The 16,858-nt window shown below is 36.1% G+C and overlaps 1 pseudogene; it reads right to left on the bottom strand.

Moving 5' to 3' along the window:
* The window catches only part of LOC143566916 (ras-related protein Rab7-like), a 49,456-nt pseudogene that overhangs the window by 23,967 nt on the left and 8,631 nt on the right, over positions 1-16,858 (bottom strand).

The following is a 16,858-nucleotide window of genomic DNA, read 5'->3' as shown; positions in this document are numbered from 1 at the left end:
TTCCTGCTTGGAAGGATGAAGCAAGGCAATATCAGCGAGTAGTCACGGTATGTGTTAGAGAAGGAGTGCATGCGTGAAGATACAGGACTACAAGACAAGAGCTTAAAGATCAAGATATGAAGCTACTGCCAAGGGGGAGTCTGTTGGTGCATGAGTGTCAGTAGTTCATAGTCTAGTGTCTGTAATCGAGTCTGTATTGTTATTTATTTTTTTGTTTAAAGCGAAGTTGTCAACAAGTTCGCCTAGGCGAACTTGTTGAACAACTTCGCTTTAAACAAAAACATAAATAACAATACAGACTCGATTACAGACACTAGACTATGAACTACTGACACTCATGCACCAACACCTTTCGTACCCGCTATGGACACTACGAGTTCATGGTCATGCCCTTTAGCTTGACTGATGCACCCGAAGTGCTTATGGACCTCATGAACCGCATCTGCAAACCGTAACTTGACAAATTCATCATTGTTTTTATTGATGATATTTTAATATTTTCAAGAACCAAGACCTAGCATGAGCAAGACCTTCGTCTCACATTAGAACTGTTGAAGAAAGAACAACTTTATGCTAAATTTTCGAAATGTGAATTCTGGCTGCGCGAAGTTCAGCTTTTGGGTCATGTTATTGACGATAAAGGCATACGCGTGGATCCCACAAAAATTACAGCCATCAAGAATTGGGAAGCTCCAAAAACCCCATTAGAAATCCGTTCCTTCCTTGGTTTAGTTGGTTATTATCATCAATTCATCTCGGATTTCTCAAAAATAGCATTACCTCTCACCACCTTAACTCAAAAAGGCAAGCCGTTCATTTGGGAACAAAAGCAAGAAAACGCATTCCAAACCCTAAAACAAAAACTTTGTAACACACCCATCTTAACCCTTCCCGATGGAAACGATGATTTAATTGTCTATTGTGATGCTTCAAATCAAGGTCTCGGTTGTGTACTCATGCAACGAGGCAAGTCATATCTATGCCTCTCGTCAACTCAAGATCCATGAAAAGAACTACACCACTCACGATCTTGAGTTAAATGCGGTGATGTGCGCTCTTAAAATTTGGATACACTACCTTTATGGAACTAAATGTGTCATCTATACCGATCATAAAAGCTTGCAACAAATCCTCAACCAAAAAGAACTCAACATGAGGCAACGGCGTTGGGTCGAGTTACTCAATGACTATGATTTTGAAATTTGCTACCACCCCGGGAAAGCGAATGTCGTGGCCAACTCCCTAAGCCTAAAGGATAGAGTTAAACCCTCTCGTATTCAGGCCATGGAAATTATTATTCACACTAGCCTTAAGGCCCGAATTCTTCAAGCTCAAGCCCAAGTGGTAGCCCAAAACAATCTCAAGGCCGAATTGGATTGTGGAGCCGAAAAACAATTTGAAACTAAGTCCGATGGAGTTATTTACTTCATGGGACGCATATGGATTCCAAATTCTGAAGACCTTCGAAATCTTATCCTTGATGAAGCACACAAAACTCGATACTCAAGCCATCCGGGAGCCGATAAAATGTACCACGATCTTAGGGAATTCTATTAGTGGCCTGGTATGAAGAAGGATATAGTATTGTATGTTGGGAAGTGTCTCACTTGCTCAAAATTCAAAGCCGAACATCGAAAGCCCTCGGGTTTGCTTCAACAACCCGAGATTCCTCTATGGAAGTGGGGATCAAATTTCCATGGATTTCATCACTAAACTACCAAAAACCACTCGTAAGCATGATCTGTTTGGGTGATAGTCGATCGTCTCCCCAAATCAGCTCATTTCATCACTGTTAATGAAGCGTACAAGATGGAGAGGTTGTCTCAAATTTACATCAACGAAATCGTGACACGTCATGGTGTTCCCTTATCCATAATCTCTAACCGTGACAGCCGATTTACCTCCAACTTTTGGCAATCCCTTCAAAAAGCTTTGGGGACTCGTGTGGATCTTAGCACAGCCTGTCATTCCCAAACAGATGGTCAAATTGAAAGAAGCATCCAAACCTTGGAATACATGCTTCATTTTTGCATAATCGAGTTTGGGGGGAATTGGGATGATCACCTAACTCTCATTGAATTTTCCTATAATAACAGCTACCATCCTAGTATCAAAGAAACCTCCATGTGTTGGACTGAGATTGGTGACTCACAAGTTATTGGTCCCGAAATCGTCCAAGAAACCTCCGACAGGATTGCTATCATTCGATAAAGACTTAAGGCCGCTCGTGATCGACAAAAGAGTTATGCTGACAATCGAAGGAAACCACTTGAGTTTCAAGTTGGCGACCAAGTCTTACTCAAATTTTCCCCTGGAAAGGCATTGTCCAATTTGGGAAAAAGGGAAAGCTCGCTCCTAGGTATGTTGGACGTTTTGAGATTCTTGATAGGATTGGCCCAGTTGTGTAACATCCTAAAATTTCAAATAATAATATTTAATATATTTATTAGTTATGACGGAAGAGTTTACTTGAGTTAGTAGATTAGTAATAAAATAATAAAGAGGGAAAGATAAATAGGCTAATTAGAGGGTTTAATAATGGACCAAAAACGAAAGATGGGTTTTAAGTCTATGGGCTTAAGGGAGTATAAATACCCCTTAAACCCTAATCCTTTCCATTTCCATCCATTTTACACTTTTTCCTACACCATAAAACACACACTTAATCTGGGCCGCCGGCCACCATCCGAACCCAAAACCAATCCGAATACCGATAGATATTGATTGCTCAAGCTAGATACAAGATAAAGGTTGATAAACAAGTCAAACCGTGGCCTAGAAACGTCAAAAGGTATGTTCTTTATCTTTAAAGGTTATGTGTTTATGAATGGTTTGTTATGAAACTTAAACCTAGAGTAGATCGGGTGTAGACGAGCCATAAAGTAGCAAACCTGAGGTTAAAGATGAACTCAATCAACTCATTAGTTATAAACCTAGCTAAAACGGGTTTTAAAAGTAATAAAGGTTCAAGCTTTATGCTAAAAACGGGTTAGGTCTTGATGATGGGTTGATAACAAACGTAAAGGTGGTTAAAATTCATTCTATGGACCGTTAACAGTTAAGTAGGTTGGGATTGAGATGAAAAGATAGAAAAAAAATGAACTGAAAACACCTGACCTGAGGGTTCTCGGTCACACCTGATGGTTTTCGGTCAACATAGGATTTCGGTCAACGCGAGAACCCGGTCAAATGAGTTCTCGGTCAACGAGAGTTTTCGGTGACCAAGAGTTCTCGGCCACCTTATGGGTTTTCGGCCAAAACAAGGTTCTCATTCAAAACAGAGTTTTCGGCCAACCTGAGTTCACTGTCCAAGAGTTCTCGGCTGGCCAGTTTATGTTTGGTTTGGGCCTAAACCCAGTTGGGCCCAGATGCCATACTGAACAGCGGATTGACCCAGCCAAGCTGCTAAGCCCATATCCTATTTTAAAACAAAATAGTTCATCTCAAGCTAAACAAACAAGCCCAACCTAGAAAAATACGTTGGTTGACTAAAACACCAACTTAATTAATTATACAGTTAACTGACATATATATTTAACAGTTAGTCGGGCTCAGTTAAAGAGGGGAATAACGATAAACGGCGAGCGTAACAGGATCCAGGTGAGTTTCTAGCCCCATTTTCTTGTTATGTTTTCTGGGATGTGTGCATACTCGATGTGATTAGTTAATACACTTACCTTAAGTAATAAGTGTATGCTATAAATGATATATGTGATAGATATGAATGATTGCTTGTCGATACGTGAATGATCTCCGGATATTGAACGTATCGTCAGGGAAGGTAAGTGTTAGAAGATTAATGTGAAAGATACCCAGTGTGTCTGTATGTTATAATGTAGGTTGCTACATTATAAATATTTATTGTACGTGTGGTATGTGAAAGCAGTTTGTATGTACGATATGCGGACTCTTCTTCCAACATAGTAAGTTAGATGATAGATGTAAACGTAGATAAGGACGGTGGGCCTTATACGTGTTATAGATGATAGACGTCAACGTAGATAAGGACTGCGGACCTTATACGTATTGTAGAGAGGCGTCAGCATAGGAAAGGAATGTGGACCTTATACGTGATGTAATAGTATTGTAGTAGCATAGGGGAGGACTGCAGACTTCGTACGTGCTATGAATTAGGTTGCAACATAGGGAAGAAGTGTGAACCTTGTACGTGTTGTTAATATAGGATGGTATAGGGAAGGACTGCGAACCTTGCACGTACCATAATTGGTGAACATAGGTAAGGACTGCGGACCTTTTACGTGTTCACGGCCTTGAGTATAGGTATAAACGATGGACTATGAACGTACTCTCGGTAGGCTGAGGTAGGTAATAATATGTATGCATAATTGTATGTTGGAAAGGTAACTGGTTAGGTATAGATATGTATCTTCGGATATGTATGTATGATATGTGTATGTATTGTATATCACCTGATTTACTAGAACTCACTCAGCGTAGCTGACTTTTAGTATGCACGCAGGTGAGTAGATCGGGACAGCTAACTTGAGCGAGCACATGGTGGGCGAATAAGATATTGGCATCTGAAGACTCAAGATGTTTTAATATTAAACAACGTTTATTTTGAAAGACAAGAATGTTTAATTAAGACAAATTATGAATTATTATGTAATGTTTTATGAAAGGTTTATATTCCGCGAAAGTTGTAATTAACTCTGATTTGTAAGAACTGTGTTTATGAGTAAATCTGACGTTAAAGTGAGGCATCGGGAACGGGGCCTTACAAGTTGCATACAAACTCAAACTACCTCAGGAATTGTGCAGTATTCATGACACTCTCCATGTTTCTAACCTCATGAAATGCTTAGCCAATGAAACTCAGCCTATTTCCCTTGAAGATATCCGCATTGATCATAAACTTCACTTTCCATGTTGAGAAATTTATCGAGATCGTGGATCGTGATATCAAAAAACTCAAGCGAAGTCGAATCCGTCTAGAGAAGTCAAGTGAAACTATAAGCAAGGACCCGAGTTTACTTGGGAACTTGAAGATCAAATGAAACAGAAGTACCCTCATCTTTTTCAATCTGAACCAGTCTCCACTGTTTAATTTCGGGACGAAAACATCTAAGGATTTTTCTTTTTAATAAACGCTAGTTTTTTGTACTCATATAATAAAGTTCTCGTATTCATTTCATCGTCTACATGTATTAGTGTTGAATTATATGTTATTTATTGAATAACATTAAATTTGTATGCATAATTATATGATCCTATGTTCATTTTATCATAATCATGCTTAATCGTTAATATGACACATTGAACCCGAATGCCTAGATTAATGTTTTATAACATGTAACTAAATATTTTGTTATAATTAATTTTATGCTAAGTATTTAAATTTATCATGTGGTTAAAAGATGGAACATTCTAAAACCTTCTACATTAACCTTGTTTCACAAGTATGTTTATCTAGTTAATTTAATTTGAAAAAAATAAAAAAAAGGGTTTGAAAAAAATTGCCATACACTTAACCAAAACCATGGTATTATATTTGTTTTATGATTATCATAATAATAATAATAATTGTATTTATTATTATAATTATTATCATTATCATCATTTTTAAGGTGATCTTTTTGTAAGTCCCCGGTGCGATGGTGATCGATATAGGTCTGCCACGTGTCGCCACGTGGCAGACGGTGTGCCCTGTGTTAACACGTGGCGGACGATGTGCCATGTGTTGCTACGTGTCGGGACACGTGGCGAGAGGTGTGCCACGTGTGGACGCGTGGCAGTCTTGTGCCAGAGGTGTCAGGCCACATCATCGTGATACGCGATGACGTAGGTTCAACCAGCGATCGCGTATCGCTGTTGACCCTTCCAGAAGGTTTGACCAAGCCCTATCGCGATACGCGATGGGCTTGTCCTTTGTCCCGTCGCGTATCGCGATAGGACAAGAAAACAGAATTTTTGTTTTAAACCCTAAAGTTTGGAAATTTGGCAACTTTGGTCCCTTAACTTTGGAAAATTTACATTTTGAACTCGAAATTTTCACGATGTTACATAGATTCGAAGCAAACTAGTTCGACAAATCACCATAAGCCAAGGACTCGTTGATGGTACTAATTAGATTCACTCGGTGAAATTTGATGGATGAATGCTCATGTGGAGGCCATACGAGCTATTTCTAAATATTATTGGACATTTTCCTATAAATTCCTAATTTGATATTTATTGACTAAGAACCTTCGAACTCCAATAGTGTATCCTCAGAGTCATTATCCCCTTGGTAACACGTAAACTCTCAATCCCGTCTAGTATGTGCATCTTTGGCCTCTTTTACTAACTTTGAGAATGTTTCTTCGGCATTTTACAATACATAACTTTCTCATCCTTTTACTTTTCGGACAAACTTTTGGAATACTTATAACTTTCATAACATACTTTTTTTCGTTTTTTTTTTCTCTTCTTTTTTTTCTTTTTTTTATTTTTTTGTTTTTTATATCACCCTAAATTATATAGCTATTTTCTAAGCTCGTAAAAAGATGGACAAGTAGTGGTGTGCTGGTTTGAGTGCATCTAAGTCTTACCATCTCTAAGTTTTTAAACTATGGTAATCCTCCCTAAGCATCGAAATTCGGTTTCACCGTTTTTTCAAATTATTATATATATAAAATCTGCTAAAGATGACTACCAAAGCTAGTTGGGCCTACCGACATATCTCAAATCAGATATGAAAACCATCTCTTCTTTTATTATTATATTATATTTTATAAAAGTTTCGAGAGTTCGTTGATATGGGCTAAAATATACATATTTTTATATAAATATTTCATACACTTTTAAGTGTTTTGAGCTTGGTTTTTATTGAATATTATTCTTAGTTAGCTCATATGTGAGTTTTTAAGGTCTTTAATGGAGACGAGCTAAAACAGATTATTTTTACTTAACTTGAGACCACGAGCTAAAATGAAGTATTTCTTTTAAGCTTGAAACGAATGATTGAATAGTCCACTCATTATTTATTATTATTAATATATTTATTGAATAAAGTATCTCACGAAACTAATGTGCAACATGAAAAAAAAAAGAATTGAGTTTGATTTGAAAGTATATATACTAATCCAACATTATATTTGTTTTGGATAGTTATATAACATGGAGTTTTGTGGGCCACAAGAATTGGAGTAAGACTCTAAGATTGGTAACTGGGTTCAACAACAAGCAGCGAAATCAACAAGTACAATAGGGAGTTTTATTTTGGTTTCGTATGTTTAAAATACATTTACTACAAAAGAATTGGAGGCCCATAATTTAAGTTAACAGCCCACGTGAGCTTGTGACATGTTTTAAATATAAAAAGAGTTTCAACCTATTGAAGAAAGGAGGGCTTCGGGCGTCAGACTAGTGCCACCACTTGGACGGCTAATTGGGGGGCAGCCCCTGTTGGGGTTTAACGAGAGTAGGGGCCATCTTTGTTGAGTTGGTGAAGCTAGTAGCCAAGCACCTCCAAAAAGTCCACGGCCAAAATTAAATCAAAGAAGCAGGCTAGCAAGCAGGAGAATTAATTTAAGCTACCCGGTCACAGCTCAATTAATTTAAGCTCACAGGCTAGTAGCTCAATTATATTTATTTCTTTTTCGATGAACCGTATTATTTGTTATATCTTTGTTTCGTCGATTATTATTATGATTGGCTAAACTTTTATACTGCCTGGGTTTGGATAAATACTTTTTAGACTTGTATTATTTTCAGTTTTGGATTATTATTGATTGGTTCATGCTTTGGTAAAGTTTTTATTTTATTTGGTTGTGATGCATATGCGTATTTGGTATTAATTTATTATCAGTTTTTGTTCCATATGCGTCTTTGTGAATGTCTTTCATGTATGGATTCATATTAGGTTACTTACTGTGTGTTTGTAACTAGTTTATGGTATATAGTTAACGTATTCCATAGGAACGGTAATTGAGAGTTTAGAGATACCTTTTATTCTGTCACTTGAGAGACCGGGAGGTAATTAAGTGTCGTATGTTTTGGTCTTTTGCGGGTTTAGGTAGTGATTGCACGGGAGTGAGTTACCCTAGATTCCTTTAGATTCTTACAGATCCGAGTTATAACCGAATTAAATAAGAATACTCCTTTACGCCCTAGGGTATTTTGTGATTAGAGAGACCGGGAGGTGATTTAATCTTTAGGTACCTTAGCATAGTTAGGTAAGGTGAGACCGGGAGGTGATCCGAACCATTAAACCGTTGAGCTTACATGATATTTAAGGTTCTTAGGTATTGTTAGTGAGATCGGGAGGAGATCTAGCATACTTTAGTTATTCCTTAGTGTCATATTTTTAGAATCTGGTTACTGATCATAAATCCAATTCCGAGAGTTTACGAGTTGACTAGTAGGATTCCTTACCTAGGTAGTTGTTTCACCCTATTTGAGTTTTACCTCTATTTGTTTGTGTCAGTTTTAGTTTAAGTATTATTTAATTTATAATTAATAATAAAAAAACAAAAATCAATTAAATTTATTTATTTAAGTTATTAATCAGAGTCTAGTTTAGGTGTCGCTAGTGTCATGTGGGTTCGATATCCGGACTTCATTAGGCTTTACTACAGTTGATAGGTACACTTGCATGTCTAGCGGTCTAGCATTAGAATAGTCTAGATTTATAAATTTAAAAATAGAGTGTCTAAGTTAGGTTAGTATTTTTATAGACCGCGTTTTGCACATCATTCGTTAACACAACGGTAATAATATCATTTCCTGCTTCACGTAGAAGAAAAACAATTTTCAAGAGACATTTTTCTCTAAAACTTTTTTTTTAATATTAACTCCCAAGATTTTCAATATTCTTTTATTTTTCTTAAAAATGAAAACGTCAGTTCCCATCCCCATACTTAAATTTCACATTGTCCTCAATGTGAGACAAGCAACAAACAAAACTAAACATAAAGAAAAATAAAGAGGAACAGACTCCCCTGGTATATGTGATCATGAAAGTGTGCGGTGAATCATGGTCCTCGCCCTCCTATTCGAACGCAAGCTTAAAACTTCAGTGCTCTCTATCAAGATATCATTCACGAACGAAAGCGGCAATCCTTAAGAAAATTGCATCCCCACACTTGATTAAACTCTAGCTCATCGGCCGTCATCAACCAACCAAGGAATAACCTGCAAGTAAGAGAAGAAACACCCGGCAAAACTCGAAAATATAAATAAAAATGAAAATAAAATAATAAGGAAAGATATTACCGGATTGCCTCCCGGGAAGCGCTACGTTTATTGAATAGTATTCAGCCGGACTCGCTCCTGAAACCTCAATCAGGAGGCTTCTCCTTTATTCGCTTCTCATCAGTACTCCTCAACACTCTCCTATTACAACTGGTCGGGAAGAAACCAACTGCACCGCTCTTATGGGACCAAACATACAACGTGAACTTGGCCCACCAACTCGTAGACTCCCCCCAATAAATGATTCCTTGAAGTGAAACGGGAGTGATGAACACTTCTGCACGCCATGATCTCTAAGCCTAGATATCCTCTTTATTATTTTAACCAACTTTTTAAACCTCGACACGTCCCAAATGGAGATTGAGTACGGTTCATGTTTTGGTTTTTCATAATCCAAGTGAAATGGTGGTAAGACTGAATCACCAACCACCTCATGGGTCTCCTCACAAGGCTCCTTCTTGACCCCCACACTTGGCTCGTTATACAATAGATCCTCAAGCAACTTTAAATCGCCAAGTGGGTCAAACTCTCCTTCATCCATCACTGTAAAATCCACCAACTCATCACCAAACTCACCCCTAAACTCGTCTTCCCACGAGGGAACATACTCCTCTGACCGCTTTTCCATCCTCACATCTTCAAATTCAATAATCGGCTCACTAAGTTGTGATTGACTCATTAAACCAAGCCGCATTCCATCTAAAGCTTGTTGGGTTGGAAATGGGGCAATTGGATTTGTATCATGGATAATGCGTAACCAATCAAACATTACCTCATCAGGATCTGGTATTTGTTCAATGAATTCACCGGATGAGTTTTCATAACCCAGAAGATTCCCCCTTAAATCAAACATCAAACGTAACCAGGGTTTCACTCGATTTTTCTCTTTGCAATCCAGAATCCTCTTTATCTCCATCTGCCAAATGGTGTAACGTTTTTGTTCTTTGACTCCATTCCCGTAAGTTTCCATAACTACACACTTAAACAGAAACGGATCACGGGCACCAGATAGTAGTAGAAGAAAATTAATTAAAACTAAAGTTAAACTATTTAAAAGAAAATTAAAATAAACTATATTAATCTAAATATATCTACAAAACTATAAAAAGCAAGTCCTCAACTCAGGTCGTTCTCCAATCGCCTCAAATCGTGTCCCCGGCAACGGCGCCAAAAACTTGATGTGCAAAAATATATCTATGAAAAGTACTACTCACAACTAAGCTTTAAATTAAAACGGATTATCATAACTTAAGTTCACACAACCGGCAAGTGTACCGATCGTATGTAGTAAAAACTAAGGAAGTCCGAGTATCGAACACAAAGACACGTGATGTAACATTTCGGGTTTTCGTTTAAGTATCCTTGTAATCATACCCGACCCGTTTAAAGGTTCGGGTCACTCATTTAATAAAACCGACGCATTTATTGAGTATATTTTCTTTTAAAAAGTTTTAGTTTTATTATTAAATGATTTAAATTTTCAAACTTACAAAAATTGACATTTTCCACCCAAACTCAAACTATAACTCATTCTCGTTCCATCTATAAACTCTGAGGACCCGATATGTAAATTCTGATTAAAATAATATATTATAACCCAAACCACCTCCTGGTCCGACCAATTGACCCAAAAAACCCGACCCGCGCACCCGAAATCCTTCAAACCTCCAATTCCCGCTCGTTTATGATCGATTAACTTCGGCAAGTGGCATATTCTGTCGAATAAACGCATAACCGACACTCAATTATAGTAAACGCGTGTTAATTAGTCCGTAATTTGATCAATTAACCTTTTTTAAACCTAAACAAACCCTAATTCGTGATCGTATATAATCCCTTCGTATCATATCAATTAAACCTGCAGAAACAATCCCTTCACCATCTCAACCCTTTCCCCTAAAACCAATTCAGTTATCAACAACATCTCGCCGCCTAATTGAAGCCCCTTCTGGCTGCAACTAGTTTAATCAGTTTCACAATCTTACCAGCTGTTTTAATTCGATTGAAAGGTATGGCTAGAATCGCGATATGTCATAGAACAATAACCCTAAACTCGTTTGATCAAACATGGACCAGATTATCCAATTGGATAATCTAGGGTTCATGTCCTTTTTTTTAAACTCGTTCAGATACTTCGGATCTGCAATATCTAACAACTGGCCATGTTGACCCAGTTGGTTGGTCCGCTAATTAACATAGGATGGGTCGCGGGTTCGAACCCGACCCAGCCCGATTTTAGGTTTTTTTTTAGCTCTTTCTTTTCTTGTTAACTTTATTTAAGTTTTTCGGTTCCTTTTAATATTAAATAAATCCCTACACAATTAATCATTTAAATATTATAAACTGACACTTTGAGTCGTTTTCCTGTCACCCTAAACCCGGTTTCCTTTTATTTATTGTTTATAAAATATATTAAGTAATAAATGTTATTTTCTTAAAACCGAACCTCTAAGTCTCACGAACCCCGATTTTTATAGCTTTATATTTTGAAAACCTTTTTAATCAAATCTTTACATTTACATATAATCCAATATTTTGATAAACCGAACTTAAATTGTTCATAATAAATCTCCTTTTAAAACTCCACGTTAATTTATATATATTACATAATATTTATCTTATTTATCAAAAATAATTAATAATGATGATGATTAAATACTAATAATAATAGTAGTAATAATTAAAACATTAATAAAATACAACAACAACCATACGATGATGATAATAAGACTAATTACACATTAATATTTCATCGAATCTCAAAACCCGTCATAAATCTTGATATTTCATTAAGACTATACTTAATTCATGTTGTCTTAAACAACTAGGAATATTTGTCGGTGAACCTCGAGGAGCTCGATCGTTTTCATCCTAGTTCTTTTATTATCTCGTCTCCACTTAATCCACTTGTTAAAATAAGTAAATTCACATCTCCCTATAAAAGTTCATAAATAAGTGAGACTATTACATAGACAATTACAGACTAACGGCAGATAGACGGGCAACAAGCTGCGCCGGTACCCCCTTCTGAATAGCAAACCCTACCCTACTAAACACAACGTTCCCTTAGCATAAGCGGAGTTACTGTTGAACACATGCGCCATACTTGATTCCCCCTTTTTACCGTTTTAAGTTTTGGGGGCATTATGCGTTCACAATCAAACGTGTTATAGATTTTCACTACGGTTCCAATATATGCGATTATTGAAATTGCTCGATTAGTTGATACGTGTAAATGTGACTATGTGTTTACTTTTGTTGTGGTGATTGGTATCTCATCCTCATCCTCATCCTCATCCTCGTCCTCATTAGTATGATCATACGCCGTCGAATTAGCTCGTTATCAATATGATTCGAGTGAAAAGACAACTTTTATTTATTGTTACACTAATTGTAGTGATTTACGATTATCGCATGAAATTGTCTTTTATTGTTATATATACTCAAAACTGTGGTTAACTTGCTCAACTTTATGTTGACAAAATATATATTCTCACGCATGGCGCAGGTAGCTTTATCGGATGAATCAAGTATTGGAAGTTAGATGAGACCTTAGGTTGCTTGATGATTGAAGAAAAATTTATTTTAAGTTATTCATGTTTTGAATATTAAATTGTAATGGTATTTCATTTGAAACGATGTTTGTGCTTCTGAACTTGACATATGAATGAATAATTTATATATTGACACGTGTTTTTCACTTAGTGTCTTCTGAGCTATAATACAATCAATGTCGCGCCCTGGCATGTTCCGCCATAGGTTGGGGTGTGACACGTGAGGCGGCTCAGATTACTAACCCTACTCAAGTCCTGCCTAAATAAAATATTTGTTTAATTTATATATCTAAACTAACTTAACTAACTTAACTTAACTAACGGTGAAACTTAACAAAATTAACTAGAAACTTAACGGGATTTAACGATAATAAGAAAACGAATCACCTAGGTAAGATGACTTAACGGGTATAGGATGGCTCAGATGCTAACAAGTGTTTGAAACCGGCTTCTAAAGATGAACTAAGATAGATGTAATCAAGGCAACTGGGTCCCTACGGTCAGTTTTACCAGAAAACCCTAACAACGTCTATTTAGCTTTTAATTTACGGTTGTTTATTTACGTACCCTAATGATTTATTACTTGGTCCATATCAAAAGCACAATACTCACTAAGGCTCGAGCTAACTACAAACCTAGGAAGAGAGGGGTAATTCAATAATAAGGATAAAATAACTCAAGTTACAAACTAACCTAGTCGATAGCTAGAAAACCGCAGTGATCTCACAACGGGTAACTAAATCAACTAAAGCAGAGTGATAAGCTAACCCCTAAGGTTTTGGTCCAACTCAAAGAGGATGATCCTACTGACCTAAATGATTCAAGAAACATAAATCCTAATGGCACGCGTCTACCACAATCAATCAACACACTCAGTATTAACCAAACTAGTAATTAAGGACTACACGAAACAAATTCATGCAATAATCAACTACTCGAGGCTCATGCAACCTAAAATACATCTAATGGCAGCAAGGTTCATGGAATAATATCACAAATTATGAACTTTACAATAACTAAACAATCAAACACGAAATTAGCACCGAAAAGTGATAAATTAACCGTTAAACATCAAACCTAGGTGATTCAAACAAGTTTAGCCAAGCATAATGAATGAACGGTAGATAAAATAGATAAATATGATAAACTTGTTCATTAGAATCTGATTACACCTTGCTTGAGTGTCTAAAACTCAAAAACGAACTCACAATCGTTAAAATACTCAAAACCAACAACCGGGTGATGAAATAACGAACCGGCTGCTCCTCCTCCTTGGTATTTCGTTTGGAACATATATTTTGAGGCTGGAATCGTGGTCAATTCGTTTTTAGGGTTTAGGGTTATTAAATATATCATTAAACTTGATAAACAAGCCAAACTAGGTCCAAACAAGCCCATATAAGCCCATATAAGACAAAATAGTCATGTTGATGCATTTGGGCAGCCATGGAACACCCCTAGGGACCCGAGCTACATAACCATGAAGGGTCAGGTGGCCGCGCGGCGTGGCCATGCCCTTTGGGTCTTCGTTTATCGATTGCTGACTCGTTTAAATTCGTTTGTGCGTACCAACTTCATACAAACTCCGTTTTAGCTGATTAAAGTTGTGCGTACCAACTTCATACCAACTTCATTTGACTCGTTTTCTTGCTCTCTTCAACATGGGATCTATCACATACATAAAAATGTAATTTCATGCAAGAATAAAAAATAATCGTTAACGTTTAAGCACAAAATAACATAAAAACTATTAGGAAAACATGTGTGTTTTACACAACATCAGCTTGGGCCTCTAGGCGAAGTTGTCCTAACTTCACCACTTCGACCCAGCTGGTCAGAATTGCATAGCGACGATCACAAAATGCACCAACACTTTTGATATTTAAATAACATTTATCTCTATCTCAATTGTATTCAAACCTCCTTACCTCCACTATAAATAGAGGCTCTCATTCTCATTATTTTTCAAACAAAATCTCATTCTCTCTTTCTCTCTAAGCATAAACAAGTAAGTCTTTATAATTATTTTGCTTTTCATTGATGTTTTTATACATTGTTGCTTTCTATTATGAATTTCTTCTTGTTTTTTCTTATATTCTTGAGTTTTCCTTTGAATCTTCATATTTGTTCATATACTCTCACCATAATCATCATAAATTGTTAATAAAACCCTTACTTTTTGCTTTAAAGATTATGATGATCATGTTATTCCAAGAAATCACAATTATTTTCTTAAGATCTTGGATCAAAAGTATAATTTTTTCATGAACTACTATGAATATTTTTATGATATTCAAAAACTCATAAATTATAATATTTACACTTTAAACCCTATACTTTCATAAATGTCATTAAATATCATAAATTATAATATTTACACTTTAAACCCTATGCTTTCATAAATTCAATAAACATCCTAAACTATAATATTTACACTTTGAACCCTATACTTTCCTAAATGACAATAAATACACAAAACTGTATGATATTACACTTTTAACCTCATACTTTCTTATTTATCAAAATCATTCTAAAACATTTTGAGCTAGTATACAAATAGAGTATAAATCGGGTATGTATGTATCTGACGAGCAAACGATTCTGCCTAAGGCAAGAGTGGCGTATATAATCCCATTGGACCCGTGACTCTTACCTGAGAATCAACTTGCTGGAAGTCATGCTCTTGGTTTAGAACGTTCTAGTATGCGACACTCTAACTAATTTAAAAATCAAAACTTAATCTAGGGCATCCCGTGACCGGTTCAACTAACTCTTGTTCGTGTTCGTGTTCATCTATCAAGCAAGGTGAGTTCAAAGCCCCTTTTACATGTTTTTAAGCGTTTTATACTTTGGGGTAGAAACATGCAACTTATTTATTCTACGTTTTGTAAATGCTATTTGATTTAAGCTTTATTCATAATATTCATTGTGTGTGATCATTACGAGTATATACTTAATCGCATGTACAACCATTAACTTGTTAAGCCCGTGGTAGTATGATGATAGATCTCTTGGCCCGACCCGCCCACTCAGGCCTCGGGTAGAGGCCTGTGTGTTCAGAATCCGACGATCGTTAAACATTAAACATAATAGTCTAATCGTGGATTAGACGACTCGCTACGTGTCAGAGGTTTGGTTGTAATCGCTAAATTATATAAAGTAACTTAACACAGATGGAATATTTTCAACATAAAACATATTTCTCCATAATTTTAAATTTAAAACCTATGTTCTCACCGACTATTTTTAGTTGACACTCTCGCATGTTTTTCAGGTAATGGAAATTAAGGAAGATTCTTGAAGTATCACTTAGGGGATGTGTCAGACTTAGAAGTTTAATTAATTGCTATGTCATATAATCTATTTTGGATTATGTTTGGTTTGAACGTGTTGGTTTATTTCAGTAAGAGTTTTTACATTTAACACCATGTGCATGATTTCAATCTACGCACGCCCCGGCGTTTCCGCCTTCAGCCGGGGGGGGTGACAAAGCCTGTCATTTATTTGCAATTCTTTGGTGACGAAATCAGCTCCAATTGTAGTTTTGTATTCCTCACTAAATTCCTTTGTACATATCTTAAAACCAGTTAAGTTAATCGAACCACATTAACCAAATCAAATCCATATTAACTTTGAATTTACATGAGCATATTCAGATTTCATAATAAATTCATAATATAAACAAAAAGCAATAAAACAACTTATTACTTTATCTTATCAACAACTTATTCAAAAACTAAGAGATCGAAATGAGAAAACGAGTAGGATACTGATTTATCAACGACGTCTTACCAACCCTGAAAAAAAAAGACATAATTAATATTAAAGTGATGGATCAAATCATGAAAACAAATAAAACTCTAAATATATAACATGCATGCATGCATACCACTGTCACCAGAGACGATGATCTTAACTTAAGCATAGACATGTCAAACCTAGAGAACTGAGATTGGATTGGATCAATCTGCATTTCTTTCTTGAGGTTTAATTTTATACAAATGGTAGGTCACATTTTTATTATTATTATTATTCAAGTTGGCGGCTACGTACCACCAACTTCTACAAATTGTGATTTTATTATTATTATTATTATTATTATTATTATT

The sequence above is a fragment of the Bidens hawaiensis genome, unplaced genomic scaffold, assembly GCF_021521415.1.
Source record: "Bidens hawaiensis isolate Kalapana, Puna unplaced genomic scaffold, B.hawaiensis_p1.1 tig00023071_1, whole genome shotgun sequence".
Lineage (NCBI taxonomy): Eukaryota > Viridiplantae > Streptophyta > Magnoliopsida > Asterales > Asteraceae > Bidens > Bidens hawaiensis.
This window is presented reverse-complemented; position numbering and strand designations above follow the sequence as displayed.